This window comes from Nicotiana tabacum, chromosome 8 (assembly GCF_000715075.1).
Source record: "Nicotiana tabacum cultivar K326 chromosome 8, ASM71507v2, whole genome shotgun sequence".
NCBI lineage: Eukaryota > Viridiplantae > Streptophyta > Magnoliopsida > Solanales > Solanaceae > Nicotiana > Nicotiana tabacum.
This window is the reverse complement of record NC_134087.1, coordinates 32,302,486-32,316,091: the sequence shown is the minus strand read 5'-3', so window position 1 is coordinate 32,316,091 and position 13,606 is coordinate 32,302,486. Positions and strand designations below refer to the sequence as shown.

At 35.5% G+C, this 13,606-nt stretch overlaps 1 long non-coding RNA gene across 2 annotated transcripts; it reads right to left on the bottom strand.

The window, feature by feature from the left end:
• Positions 1 to 603: 603 nt before the first annotated feature.
• On the bottom strand, positions 604 to 3,006 carry LOC107816103 (uncharacterized). Of its 2 annotated transcripts, XR_001654861.2 has the most exons (3): positions 2,771 to 3,006; positions 1,804 to 1,960; positions 604 to 1,136 (listed from the first exon to the last, which is right to left on the bottom strand). It is a non-coding gene; the product is annotated as an uncharacterized LOC107816103 (long non-coding RNA). The 2 variants fall into 2 exon arrangements; XR_012693919.1 differs by having other exon boundaries at positions 800 to 1,960.
• Positions 3,007 to 13,606: the final 10,600 nt, after the last annotated feature.

Sequence of the window (13,606 nt, the reverse complement as noted above, 5' to 3'; positions counted from 1 at the left end):
TTGTTTTGCTCTTGCTGTTGATTCCTTGATGGCATTCATTGGAAGTTTAGATTTTCAGTCTTAATTCAAATTTATACCAAAAATGCATATGACATGTATGTTTTTGTTTACTTAAGGATGAAAGAATTATGTATGTCTTACTTATTAGTTATATTGACCAACTGATTATGGTAGTATTTTGTTAATTGGAAGATATTTCCAATTGTCAGAACATGAAAGAAGTTGTCTTTTTGTACTTTTCACGTGGAAGAAATTTTATGATATTGGTATTACTGCTGAAAATTTTATGATGTGCGCTAAGTTGTCATAATTTATTTTCGTTCGATATATTTATCTATATAAATCGAAAAGATGAATAGCTAGAATCGAAGCACAAATTTGATCAAACCGACTATATATTTATCCCATTTGGACCGTATAAATAATAATATATCTATGTATAAAATAATATGACACCCGAAAACTTCAAATCCTAGATCCGCCTCTGCTCTTTATAAGAAGCAAAAGAATTGATGTGGTTATCTAGTAGATTTTTCTCTTTCTAAAAGTATAAAACACACAAAAAAAACAAGAAAAGATCTAACATATCTGTTACTATTATACTAAAACAATAAAATTTACTCTTTCGTATTTCTTTGAAAACGTAAATAGACAATTTTTCTAACATTTGCTCAGCTCTTTTTTTTGCTCATTCAATGATTCTTTAGTGTTACCTACCTCTCCTGCCATATAGAAAATATTAATATATAGCTATTCGTTTATTCGTGCCAATTCTTCCTCACATCCTTATCCATTTGAATTTGGCTAAACTTCTTAGCAGTAACAAATGAATTACAGACCAGACTGTAGCCTAAGATTTATATCCACACACAATCTCTTATTACAACAATCAATGAGTTAGGAGTCAGAAAGCTATAAGAGCTATTCGATTACTGTACTCTATATAAAGCAGTTAACAGATTTTTGAACATAGATCCATACTAAGCTCCAGGTATTCTAATACCCAAAAAATTTATATATAAAATCACAAAATAAAGTAAAGTGAATGAGTCTTCAAATATATCCTTGCAATTTCATTTTCTTTTATGTCACTTTCTCACATAAACTTGCGATTCAACAATCACTATTGGTTGAAGCTGCAAAATTTATTGTAAGACATCAGACAAATTTTGTCTATTAGGATTACTTATAGTTCTAATTGGACACATTAGCTTCTTGAATTTTCCTAACAAGAATTTGATTTGCCATGCTTGTTGCTTTCCTTTTCGTTTATCTTCTCTGACTTTGTTTCTATATTGATGTGTAGCTGATCTAATAACTTTGAATATTTTTTCACAGGGATACAAGAATAAAGTAGTATTTTTTCCAGTTTGACATATTTAAATTTCCTTTTTTTTTCTAAGTTAACATATTTAAAGCTCCCTATGTATGTATTTACTGTTAAATGGAAGTATGTGTTTATCATCAACTTGATGCTTTTTCTCTTTCAGTAAAGTGCAGGAAAGTTTCCTTTCTGTTAAGAAGAATCAACTAAATGCTGATTTTCAACAGAAAGTAAAGGAAAACTAACAGTTTTTAAGTAAATATCAAGATCACATTAGGTTTTGCTGCACATTTTTTCACATGAATCATGCGTAAGCATAGGCAGTTTTATTACTAATCAAAATTAGTTTCTTAATTGGTTGACTTATGGGAATATCATATATGCCAATACAAATTTTATGAAAACATTAGAGACATCTTTAAAGTACTATATTAAAAATATGCTAAATTTCCTCAAGTAAACAATGCAAGACATTTTACCTTTAATAAGAAAAGGAGCCTGAAAACTTCGAGTAAAAGATGACAACGCGTCGATACACAAACCTTTACAACAACAAAATTATCATCCAGTATTATGACATCAAGCTTTATTTGGCGACCCTGTTCCTTGAAAGCCCATAGCTAGACCAATGTCAACCTTCAAGACAGATGCAACACAAATTATTATAGAAAATATCTTAGCCAAACTTGCATGATAGAGACAATAAGAGTGAACATGACAGCTTAATTTGGAGGGTAGAAAACAAAACTACGAATAAAAATTTTGAACATCAATTCGTACAATTTTAAGATGCATATAGGCAAATATAGACTTTTTCTATCCGATTCCAACTTTTCAAAATATGAGCTCATTCATCTATCAAATACAATTTGTGAGAAAGAAGAAAAATGAAGAATAAAAAGGGCGAATGATACTACTTTAAAATTCAGAAATAACACATCAAAAATGAAATGGGTCAGCATTCATAAAACAAAAGAACATATTGAATGAAAGTTTTACTCCTCCGATCCAGCAAGACCCGAAAAGGATAGCGCTTCAACTATTATAATAACAAATTAGAAAATATTAAAACCATCATTAAATCCCGAGTCAATTTCTCGGAAGGTCACTGAAAGAAAGTGTTTGTGAAAGCCACTTTACTTTGTTTTATAACAAAAAATTATTATATTTTGCCAATTGTAACTCAAAAGTCAATCGACACTTTTAGGGCATATTAAATATTGTTGTTCATATTTCTTTTGCAACCCAACCATTTAAAAGATTAGAAACATCCATTTAAACATGACCCAACCTGCTACAGGAAAATCGAAAATTGCTGTGACTCGATAATTTCGTAACAAATCCATTTAAGAAATAGTAACTCATTAAGTAGCAATAGATAAATGTGGATCAATTTTTAAAGTATATAAAGAATTACGTAGAGAGAAGTATGAATTGGGTCCTTGCCTGTGTTGGAGTAGAAGAAGTTTATCCCACTCTAATATGCAGCAGACCAATTTACCTTGCAATTCAACCCAGTTTGAAATCAATCAGTCAAAAAGTTCGTATAGGAAGATGGCAGAGCAACTAATTAATAGAAGAGAAGTAAGAATGAGATGCAATTTCCATTCATATGGTCTTAGATGAGATGGACATTCATAAAATAAATAGATGTAATAAAATTCAAATGGAGCAAGAGAAGAATAAACCTGAGAGAGTGGTTGAATCATAGGAAGAGAGCAGGAATGGAACATTCTAGTATATTTTGTTTAAAATGATGATGCAAGACGGAAGAAGCTGGGAGGCTTTTAAGACGCGTTTCAGTAAGCAAAGCATAGGTTAAAGCGAAATACCAATTATACCCTTGGTCGACCAACTTCTCTTTTCTATATAATATATAATAAAAATACTTAATCCTGTTTCCGTTTTTTAATCGTCTTCTTTGACATCCTCAATAAGTAATGTCATTCCCGCATCTTACATAAAGGCTTGTCTGTACAAATAAATCAGGTAATTTTCTACGACGAAATTTCACATTGTTATTTTTCGGACGGCTAAATAATATTTAATTATTATTTTAAAATTATATAATGTCTAGTCGTATCTTAATGCAAAAAATAAAATTTAAACAAAACTACTTGTTAAACATAATAGAACTTCAACTTACAATTCAAACTTTACAGGGTTTTTATTAATTTTTACAAGAACAAATAAAAGAAAATAAAGAAAAGGCCATGTTACTATTATCTTTGGCTAATTTTTTGCTCTCACACACTATAAAGTATTACTTTAGTACAAAATTATTTGATAAATAGTTCTGATTTTGAAAAATAGACGAGCTTATCTAGTCAATAAAATTTTTATATATCTTTTAAATATTTTAAATTATAAACTATCTTGATTTATAGAACTTTCATGTAGTTTTCAAATATATATACACTAGTTTTATAGTATGCACGTTGAGCATGAATTTTTTATTTCAATGAATATAAATTTAAAAATTACATAAATAATATTAAATTATGTGATTACATAATAGAATAAACTTTTTAAAAAGCAAAAGCTCTTAAAAATAATAAAGTTAGCCAATTTAATAAAAGAAAAATACTACTATCTCACAAATTTTTTTTAACGTCCTTATCATTGCGTCGAGATATGAGCTGTGCAATTGCTTTAGTAGATCAGACAAAGTAGAATAATATGTTTATTTGTACTCAAATATCAAATAACAATACTATATTCTTCATGGCTTTAAAATAAATTATATTTACTCAAGTACCTAAAAATTTCATCTTACTCCTATTGGAACTCAAATCGAATACAAAAAACGAAAAGAGACTTCATATTGTTAAGTATAGTTATCACTTACCATAAATAAATTAATTGGATGGGTAATATTTAAATCAACTAAATTTGTATATAAAAAGAAATAAAATAATTTTCATAAAAATTAAGGTAGAAAATTAATGCTTTATTTTTATCTAAAATGAAGTTTATCATAATGTAATATAATTTTCAAGAGGTATAAAATTTTATTAATATTTCATGTAGATTTAAAATTTATTCATAAAAATTATTATAATAATATTTAAAATATTTATTTTTATCTACATACACATTTTAAAGATATTTTAGTGACACGGTACTTGAGTTCAGCTTATTAATATTATCTCACTTAATTCGCAAATGATATTGCTGATATATGCTCTCTCTCTCTCTATTTATTTTTTTTTTATTTTTTTAGCACATATATTTTCTCTTTTATCATTTGGATGGCCTTGTCATGAGAAAAATCTTACAGTTAACACTATTATTTGTCACAAATATTTTAGCTATCGTAAATAAAGGAAATGATATAATAAAGAAAAATCTTAATTGATTTTACAATTTTAAATATTAGGGGCTATTGATTGATGTTATCTTGGTCCTTATTCAAGTTTTTATCAAAACGACACACAATGTAAATTAAAAAAAAAAATATGATGCTGCAATCAGAAGAGGGGTTGCTCTGATGGTAAGCAACCTCCACTTCCAACCAAGAGGCTGTGAGTTCGAGTCTCCCCAAGAGCAAGGTGGGAAGTTCTTGGAGGGAAGGATGCCGGGGGTCTATTTGGAAACAGCCTCTCTACCCCAGGGTAGGGGTAAGGTCTGCGTACACACTACCCTCCCCAGACCCCACTAAGTGGGATTATACTGGGTTGTTGTTGTTGTAGACATGCACAATTTCTTGAAAATAAGAAACATGCATCTTTTTCTTAAAAATCTAATCTTGCTAATTATTCTCTTTCATACTCCCTCAGGTCCACAATAAGTGACAAATTTATTTTTTTATTTTGATCCAAAATAAGTGTCTATTTATATAATTAAAAAAAATTTAATTTGTTTTTCAAAATTACCGTTATGTATGTATCCCTAAAAAGTCATTTACTCCTCACATTTGAGAAGGGAAGTAAGTGCTACTGTAACTATGTTGTAATATTTAATTAAGGGTAATTTAGTCACACTAACTATATTTGTCTAGAATTTAGTATTTCTTTAATGGATGTATCCAAAGCAAATTGGTCACTTATTGTGGACCGAAGGGAGTAGTAAATCAATATAAACAAAGAACATTGCACCTCCACAATTTCATTCACGTTATTTAATTTCAATAAAAAAATTTTGACAAGTAATACGTTTAGCAATTAGCATGCATATGTTCGATATTGAGGCACGTATATGTTTCCTAATTTTAACATCTTTAAGTACTAAGAAAAATAACATGGAAGGTATTATTTCTATATATTAGAAGAGAAAGATTTTCTGACATGTCTGCTTAGTGTTTTTTTAAAAAAACTTGAGGATAATTCAGTCATTTAGCATATTTCTATAGGTGGCCTTTTTCCCCTTTCACAAATACTACGTGTAGCTTTTTGGTTTCTTTTTCAGCCACCGCATCCTTTTCCCATCTTCAATCCAAATATCTTCTCCATCATTTTTTCCATGGATTCTAGAGCATTGTTCTCACTCTTTCCTTATTATACCCTCTGGAATCACATGTGACGATCCGACCAGTCGTCTCATGAGTTACCGCTTCGTTCCCCCCATTTCTGCTTCTTTATGCTTCGTTATCCGTATTTTGTGGTACCGGGTTGATTGGTTAGGGTTCGGAAAGGATTTGGTAAGGTTTGAGACACTTAGTCTCTTTTAAGGAAGTTTAAGTTGGAAAAGTCAACCGAATGTTGACTTATATGTTAGAGGGCTTGGATGTGAGTTCTGGTGGTTCGGTTAGCTTCGGGAGGTGATTTGGGACTTAAGAGTGTGATTGGAATGAGTTTTGGAGGTTCGGAGTAGATTTAGGCTTGAATTGGTGAAGTTGATATTTTGGCGATTTCCGATTGGTAGGCGAGATTTTGATATAGGGGTCGGAATGAAATTCCGAGAGTTGCAGTAGCTCCATCGTGTCATTTGAGATGTGTGTACAAAATTTTAGGTCATTCGGACGTGGTTTGGTTGGATTTTTGATCAAAAGCGAAATTCGGAAGATTTTAGAAAGTTCGGCTTGAATCCGATGTGTTTTGGGTGATTTGATGTTATTTGAGGTGTTTTGGTGATTGGAACAAGTTTGAATAAGGTTTTAGGATATGCTGGTGCCTTTGATTGAGGTCCCTGGGGCCTCGGGTGAGTTTCGGATGGTCAATCGGACCATTTCATGCCTTGGTGATGTTGCAGAATTGCAGGGTTCAACTGTTGCAGAGAATCCTTCTTCGCGATCGCGTAGAGATTTTTGAGGGGCAGTCCATTTTGTTCTATGCATTCGCGAAGGAGGAGTTGCGATCGCATAGTGTGAGGAGATGGGTCATTGCGAACACGGGGAGGTGGTCGCGTTCACATAGAGTTAAGTGGACCTGGAGTCTTTGCTGGATTTTTGTTCATTATGAACGCGGTGGGAAGTCCGCGATCGCGTAGAGTTAGTTACCTGGGCATCGCGTTCGCGGGGAATTTCATGCGTTCACATAGAGTAATTTTTGGGAATTGAGTTTTTGTGCTTCGCGATTGCGAAGGTTTTCCTGCGATCGCGATGAAGAAAATTATGCATGGGCAGAAGATTTTTAAACTAGTATTGTCCGCGATTTTGGGATTGTGCCCAGGCATAATTTTCTAGGTGGAATTTGCCCAGTCATATTAGAAGAGAAAGATTTTCTGACATGTCTGCTTAGTGTCTTTTTAAAAAAGTTTGAGGATAATTCAATCATTTAGCATATTTCTATATGTGGCCTTTTTTCCCTTCCACAAATACTACATGTAGCTTTTTGGTTTCTTTTTCAGCCACCGCATCCTTTTCCCATCTTCAGTCCCAATATCTTCTCCATCATTTTTTCCATGGATTCTAGAGCATTGTTCTCACTCTTTCCCTATTATAGCTTCTGGAATCACATGTGACGACCCGACCAGTCGTCTCATGAGTTACCGCTCTGTTCCCCCCATTTCTACTTCTTTATGCTTCGTTATCCGTATTTTGTGGTACCGGGTTGATTGGTTAGGGTTCGGAAAGGATTTGGTAAGGTTTGAGACACTTAGTCTCTTTTAAGGAAGTTTAAGTTGGAAAAGTCAACCGGATGTTGACTTATATGTTAGAGGGCTCGGATGTGAGTTCTGGTGGTCCGTTAGCTTCGGGAGGTGATTTGGGACTTAGGAGTGTGATTGGAATGAGTTTTGGAGGTTTAGAGTAGATTTAGGCTTGAATTGGTGAAATTGATATTTTGGCGATTTCCGATTGGTAGACGAGATTTTGATATAGGGGTCGGAATGAAATTCCGAGAGTTGCAGTAGCTCCATCGTGTCATTTGAGATGTGTGTGCAAAATTTCAGGTCATTCGGACGTGGTTTGGTTGGATTTTTGATCAAAAATGAAATTCGAAAGATTTTAGAAAGTTTGGCTTGAATCCGATGTGTTTTGGGTGATTTGATGTTATTTGAGGTGTTTTGATGATGGGAACAAGTTTGAATAAGATTTTAGGATATGTTGGTGCCTTTGGTTGAGGTTCCTGGGGCCTCGGGTGAGTTTCGGATGGTCAATCAGACCATTTCATGCCTTGGTGATGTTGCAGAATTGCAGGTTCAACTGTTGCAGAGAATCCTTCTTCGCGATCGCGTAGAGTTTTTGAGGGGCAGTCCATTTTGTTCTATGCATTCGCGAAGGAGTAGTTGTGATCGCATAGTGTGAGGAGATGGGTCATTGCGAACGCGGGGAGGTGGTCGCGTTCGCATAGAGTTAAGTGGACCTGGAGTCTTGGCGGGATTTTTGTTCATTGCGAACGCGGTGGGAAGTCCGCGATCGCGTAGAGTTAGTTGCCTGGGCATCGCGTTCGCTGGGGATTTCATGCGTTCACAAAGAGTAATTTTTGGGAGCTGAGTTTTTGTGCTTCGCGATCGCGAAGGTTTTCCCGTGACGAGCGTGGGGTCGTGCACTATTGGGGATTGTGACTTGGTCCGTCCTGATTGATGATTTTACCACGTATTTGACTGAAATTTATTTGCTATCAGTATGATTTGGGCTGAATGCCATATTTGGGCCTTGTGCCAACTATTTGAACCCTTCAAAGATTTTTACTGGTATTTCCTCATTATTTTGACTTTATACTTGAATTCAATCATGTTATATTTCACTGTTTTTCATACTCAGCCAGGTTTACTCTGTTTTAACATTTATATGATCTTTTAAATGATATTTTGGGCTGAGAAACATGTTTTACTACTGCCCGAGTGGCTTGGGAGAATTTTTGACTGAGTAAGGCCGAAGGCCTATGTTGTAAGGAAACATTTGATACTGATTATGAGGCCGAGGGCCTGAGATATGTACGCCACGAGGTGACTTGATTGATTTGAGGCTGAGGGCCTAGTGATGATTCCACGAGGTGGCTTGATATTGCGCTTGGGCCGTAAGGAGCCCCTCCAGGAGTCTGTACACCCCAATGAGCGCGGGTACCCATTGTGATGTGAGATTGAGCCCGAGGGGTTGGTATTGTTCTGAGATGTTGCCCAAGGGGCGATTTGTTGATACTGTGCCCGATGGGCAAACTTCTATTTGTTTACTTTACCTTAACTGCCTGTCAATTATCTGTTTACTTGTCGAAAAAGGATTTTACTTAATTTTTCACCGGTTTACTATTTTTAAATGGCTTTACTGCTTCATTATAGAATGCTTTGTGCCTTATGCATTTTCTTACTTTTAGTCGTTATTTACATTTGTTACTCACTGAGTTGGAGTACTCACTTTACTCCGTACACCTCTATGTGCAGATTCGGGCGTTGTTGGTCCCGCTTCTGAGTGCTGATCATTCTAGCTTCAAGCGGATTCGAGGAGTCTTTAGGTAGCTATTGGTGTTCGTAGCCCAGAGTTCCTCCCTATCTCTTTTCCTTTATGTCCTTAGCTCAGTACTAAACTCTGTAGTTACTTTTGGGGTATTCAGTGTTGTTAGATGCTCGTGACTTGTAACACCCCAGTAAGGGTTGTGTTGGGTTGTACTTCCACACTTTATTGATATTATCCGCTACTTAGTGTTATTAAATCATGTTTTAGACTATTTTTATGTTGTTTAGCTGTTTAAAAAGTGAATCGGGTTTAATTGGCTGGCCTTGTCTTCACGAGAGACGCCATCACGACCGTGTTCGGGTTTAGGGTCGTGACATCACATGAGTTTCCTTCGTTTGTCACTCGATTTTCCGTTGTTTGTCACTTCGAAAGCTTAACCCAAGGCATGAACAGACTGTTGCAATTCAGTCTTACTTTCCCTCTCCGTCGTCGCTCTGTGTGCTCTGTTGCTTCTTGGCCACAAGCCCACCTTCATCCTCCGAAATCTCTTTGTTTGTGTAAGAGTTAGGCTTCAAGGCAAAACTTCTGTTCGCTGCCAAGTCACGCGAGAAAGGAGGAGAAAAATTGTACGTGATTTTTGAGACAAATTCACTCACTACTAACTCATGTTTTATAGATTGAAGCATTCTGATAAAAAGAGGCCCTTACAATACAAGTCTAATATATGATGCTACAAAAGAATAAAGTGATCAACGAGAGAGAAGAAAAAATCAGCACTCTATACGAGAGAACAAAAAATTGACACTTTGTAGCCTTCTTTGGGGAATAAATGCAAATATAAATTACCACTTATAAAATTCTCCCTGTAATGAGAAGAAGATTCTGCAGTGGCGGAGTGTACGTCTTGGTTTATCATGAAAATACCTCTTCCGAGTTTTACTACTTCTTTTACCTTTTTAATGCCTACTAAATGTCACAATTAATTTTATCATAGTACTTCTATCAATTCCATATATTCACCTGCAAATATATATTTTCATAATTGGTTGGTTTTTATTTGATTTTGAAAGCTATATAAATGGTAATATAGTCTTCTCTTAAGCTGACGTTTTTGAATGACTGATGTTGTCTGTTATGTTGGACAATATAGCATGTTACTCATAGTGGATGTTTAGGATGTGCTTGTGTTGTGCTTGAAATTACAACAATATCTATATATTTGGGTATTATCTTCATAATAGTTAATTGTGGTTGAACTGAGCAATTCTAGAGCCATACAGTATTCTTATGTCATCTTTTTTACATATTTTTGTATAGGAAAGTTTTATATTACTTCCATGTTGTATAGAAAATATTTTTTCTTGTGGATATCCATATTGGTTTCCTTATGGACAACTACTTTCAGTGAGAACTATTACACGCACTACTAGAAATTCGGTAATTAGCGACCCAAAAAAGCGACCAACGTTGGTCGGTTTAGGCAAATTACCGACCAAAACTCGTCCAAACATGTTTGGTCACTATTTTGGGGGTCGTTTTAGTACATCGACCAAGGTTGGTCGCTAATTACTGACCATTGTTGGTCGCAAAGGTAAAAAGACCAACTGTGCAATTTAAAGCACATACCGACCAACTTTGGTCGATAATAATATTTTAATAATTTAATGTTACCGACCAAAGTTGGTCAGTATATTTAAATACGTTATGTTATTAATTATTAAAATTTAAAAATTAGCGACTAAAGTTGGTCGGTAAAGTTGAAATATGGGTAATCCTTGTTCAATAACCGACTAACTTTGGTCAGTAATTTTTAAATTAAGCGACCAAGGTTGGTCGCTAATCAGCAGATTTTTTTTAAATTAGGAATCGACCAACTTTGGTCGGTTTTCTGGGTTTTAATTTTGGCATAAAATACCTGTTTTGGAAGCTACACCACCTGCTAGCATACCAATATCCCTAAATAACAAAAAACACAACAACAACAACACAACAACAACAACAACATCATCAACAACAACAACAACTTCAATAAATACATTAAAACTAACAAATTAAAGTTCAATAGAACTAAAAAATCCAAAATCAAGTTCAAACTTATTACAATTAGTTCAAAACCGATTCTATTTGTCTAGTTCAAAGTATATAAAAATCAAGGAGTGTTTTGTACAATATCATCATCACCGTCTGATGAACTTTCATCTAAAAGGCGGTGTCGAGTAGGGTCTTGTGGAGGACGGGAAGAACGACCACGAGGAGGACGGGAGGAACGATCACGGGGAGGATGGAAGGAACGCTCACATTCAAGTCGAGCCTCTGGCGTTGACTCACGATACCGGGGCAATGGAAAATCTCCAGTAGATAGGAGAGTTCTTATCTGAGCTTGCATACCAAGGAACTGAGCATCTCTAACCCTTTCTCTTTCCTTGGTCACTTCTAGCTCGGATGTGAGCTTTGTCACACTCTCCCACATAGCGGAGAGGCTCTCCCCATCAAGTTGCTCGCCTTGCGAGGAAGTCCCTATTCCTTGCATTCTACACTTATAGCAATGGAATTTCTTAGTAGGAAGCCCGTATACCTTCCCCCATTTTGGACCGCCAGCAGACTCCATCCATATTCTTTCAGCATCCTCGTTCGAAGGTTGGGTTGGCTCGCCCGATTTATCAGCTGGCTGAGTGCGGATGAATTCCTCCACGTTAGTTTGGTAGCGACCCTATACGAAAATTTAAATTGAATTAGTATTTCAAAATTTATATAAAAGTAAATTAAAATACTTAAAGAAAAGTGAAAGCTTACATATACAGTCGAGGCCCGGTCCTCGACCCACCTTTCTTGATCCGTCTATTTCTTCTTCTTTACAATATGCATCTCCTTGAATAGCTCATCATGGTTCATTGGATGCCCCAACTTCTTTTCCTGAAAACAAATTAATTTAGTTAATAAACAGAATAGATATAGTTTGAAAATTGAAATAATTTAAGCAATTACGTACCAATCTTCTTTTTATTGTCTCTAGGCTGATCGCACCTCCAGTGTGCAAAGAGCCTCCCTTCTCAGATGCGCGAGCTTTCTTTCCTGTTTCGCTCTTCTCTAAGAACTTTGCGGTAAGTCATAGCCTTTTCAAATCATCCCATAAATTTTGAAGTAACTAGTCAGTCTTCTTGTTCTTGTTTCTAGCTTCGGAGAAAGTATGCGACAATCGCTTGCGAGCTTTGTGATGAAAATTTGTAGTCACTTCCGCGCTATAGTGGTGTTCCCATACACACTTCCTCTGTATTTCAAAAGTTAAATATTATATAAAAATATCATAAATATGAATTATTAAACTGCTTAAATGAACATTTATACCTTAAATTGATTGAAAAATTTGCTCCTTCAGCAAAAATGGAAAATCAGTCCAAGTCGCATAAGGGTCATCATAAAGCTTTCTGATGGCTTTGGTGATTATCCTCGTAGTCTTATTACTCGGGATGAACCTGCAATTTAACAATAAAAACACATTAATATCTTAGTAAAAACTTTACAAAATAATAAACGCAAAAATAACAAATAACTCTTGCCCATCACCCTCAAGGACTATGATGATCCTGCCATATCAATCATAATGCACCTCCTCATCATCAGCAACATCATCGTCTGAAGTATGTATATCAGAGGCATGTGTGGACAGTGTAGGGGGGTCAGAGCTACTACCTCGCAGGCGAAGGCCTGAAATAGATGGAGTCGATGATGAAGATGGTTGCGATCCCTGTGACTGCGACATAGCTGGATGGACCCCAAGTGGCTGTGATCCATGTGGCTGTGACATAGATGGATGCGATCCATGCGATGTAGATGGTTGCGATCCATGTGGTTGTGAGGCAGCTAGACTGTATGTCAGACGTATAGTCCTATGGCCCTGTGATGAAAGACCTGGTGTCTGCACGAAGGTGTAGGGCTCGTGATGCTGTGGCAGCTTAGTATAGCCGTCAGGTGGAGGATAAGACATAGACATCTCTGAAGAGGGTAGAGCAGATGGAGTATTGTTTTCTACCCTCCTCTTTCCCTTCCTAGACTTTCTCGACCCCCGAGAACCAGTAGGGTCATTGTTACCTTGACCCTTTCCCCCCATCTGCATAATATAATACATATTTAGATTGAAACATATAAGAAACTAGCTATAAAACGAGAGTTATTTAAAAAGCCAGCTTTTTAAAGCTCATCGACGTATTGTTCCTCTTCCGAGAATTCTTCGTCCTCACTTGTTTGAGCTTCATCAGTTGATTCTTCTCCTCATTTTCTATAATTCTTACTTCATTTATATCAACTTCTTCCAATATGTGTTCAGGATGTTCCAAATCATTTTCTAGCTGATCGTCCACTATTTGGTGAACACTGGAGATATCGTTTTGATATGCAACATCTAACACATCCTCGACTTCCACCCTACCTACATGATTAGTTTTTATTACAACCCATCAATCGAACTTATTCCGCCGCAATGGATAAGAAGCATAATACACTTGCCTAAC